We start from the raw sequence: 2,549 nt of genomic DNA on the forward strand, positions 1-2,549 counted from the left end.
AAAAGTTGGTAGCTCTGTACCACACACCTTCCACTGGAGCAGAAATGGAATATCGGTTCTTGTATTTCTCTCTCCTGCCTTCTCATCTGTCTGTGCTTGTTTGTGTGTGCTGGGGAAAGCTGGAGTGACCCAACAACTTTGTGAGTAAGCTGAGAACACTCTGGCTGAAACCCTGCAAACACTTCCAGCTTTAGCTGAGAAACGCTGCCGTTCTTCCCCAGCGGATTTAACTTTCAGATAGTTATTGCACATGATGAAAACCTCATGAGCTAAAGCAGGGGTGGCCAACCTGAGCCTGAGAAGGAGCCAGAATTTACCAATATACATTGCCAAAGAGCCACCGTAATACATCAGCAGCTCCCCACGCCCTGCTCCCAGCGCCTCCTACCCACCAGAAGCCCCGCAGATCAGTGCCTCCCCATCCCTCCTCACACCTCCTGATCAGCTGTTTTTAGAGTGCGGAGGCTGGGGCGGGGGGGGGGGGGAGGGCAGAGGAACGAGGGCATGGCAGGCTCAGGGGAGGGGGTGGGAAGGGGGCAGGGCCTGTGGCAGAGCCTGGGGTTGAGCAGTGAGCACTCCCCAGCACATTGGAAAGTTGGCGCCTATAGCTCCAGCCCCGGAGTCGGTGCTTGTACAAGGAGCCGCATATTAACTTCTGAAGAGCCACATGTGGCTCCGGAGCCACAGGTTGGCACACTCTAAGGCTTTAGCTCAGGGGTGAAGAAAGTAGCTGGATAGAAACATGGCCCTTTGGGAGACAATTGAAGCTGTGTAATTGACGCCATAAGGAACAGGATTCCACCTCTGAAGTTTCTGTCCCAGTTTTGAGCTGCACTAACTCCTGCTTAATCCATAAACCTCAACAACCCCCAGATACGTGCAGATTTTAAAGCCAGAAGAAACAACTCTGATCATCTAGACTTACATCCTTCCTAGCACCGGCCAGAGAGCCTCACCCAGTGATTCCTCCATCCAGCTCAATAACTTGTGGTTGAACCAGAGCAAATCTTTTTTTAAAAGCCTGCCAGTCCTGATTTAAAGGCTGCTGGTTAGATCCTCCGTTGGTGTAAATTGTCTGGAGCTATGATGCTTTATACCAGTAAAGGATGCGCCCCTCCATGTCCTGGAAAATCCATCACGTCTCTAGGTAAGTTCCTGTAGTTAATTACCCGCACTGCTAAAAAACTGCCTCTTATTTCCAGACTGATTTTCACCTAGCATCAGCTTCTAACTTTGGATCTCATTCTGCCTTTCTTTGCCAGATCAAAGATCCTTCTGCAATCAGAGATCTCCTCCGCATGTAGGTATTTCCATACTGTGATCAAGTAACTTCTCAGCCTTCTCTCAGATAAGCTAACAGTAGTGCCCAAGCATTCAAAAGTCATGAGTCAGATCCCCAAACCATAAGATTGGCTTAAAAATCATCAGATTTTTAATTGGATTTATTTAATTAATTTATTTATATTTTCATTTGCCTTCTGGTTTTTCAGCCTTCAGGGTAAAGCTGTGTCCCTCAAGACGTGAGAAATTTGGGTGCAAAATTCAACCTGAAATACATATGGGGAGAGGTAACCTCCCCACTGGCTGCTCAGAAGGACTTCCCTTACTCCTCTGCTCTGGGAGCTGTCCTCCTACTCCTCCATCTCCTCCCTGTCACTGTTCTGTCTCCCTCCGAACTCTACCCAGTCTCCTCCCCCACTCATATTCTCCCTCTGTACTCCCCAGCCCACCTCTGCATTAATCTGTCATCCACAATTTCCCTCCCTTTTCCGTTACAATATCTCCCTGCTCCACCCCCACACACACACACTTTGACATTTTTTTCTCTGCCTCCCCTATTCACTCCACATTCCCTGGTGACCTCTCAGCATCTCTCCTGTTTCCCAAATTTCCCTGTCTCCTCACATAGTCCTGTCCACTCCCCTAACCATAAAGCAGTGGACATCCTTCCTGAAGACAGCCTGGGCTCAGTCTAACTGAAAATCTGGGGAGGTGGCAGATGTTTTACTGGGAGCAGCCTCAGTCCCACACGCTGAGTCTGCAGGGAAAGGGCAGCCACTTTGAAGGAGAGCAGTCTTACTTGAGCCCCAGGGGGGAGGCCTAATGGAAGAATGGCCCAGTGGTTAGGGCACTAGGCTATGGGAGACCTGGGTTCAATTTCCTGTTCTGCCACAGGTCTCCTGTATTATCTGGGGCCAGTCACTTAGTCCCTTCTTGGAAGGATGTGGATAATAGTACTGTCCTACCTCCTAGGGGTGCTTTGTGGCTATGTACATTAAGGAGGGTAAGGCCCTAAGGGAAAGGGGACCATATATGTACTGTAGATAGATGGTTCAGGCAAACACACATGTTTGACACCAGTAAGTGTCTGCGATCACACAGAACATTAAAAAGCATTTACTATTGTGGATGGTGGCAAAATTACCAGAGGTGGCAACACGGTGCTAAACAGATTGAGCTCCTTAAGGCCTTGTCTACACTACATGGACAATAACAGCATAGCTACAGTGCCTTAGCTATGCCAGCATTACTCTGTAGTGCAGATGCAG

Source organism: Natator depressus, chromosome 14 (assembly GCF_965152275.1).
Source record: "Natator depressus isolate rNatDep1 chromosome 14, rNatDep2.hap1, whole genome shotgun sequence".
NCBI lineage: Eukaryota > Metazoa > Chordata > Testudines > Cheloniidae > Natator > Natator depressus.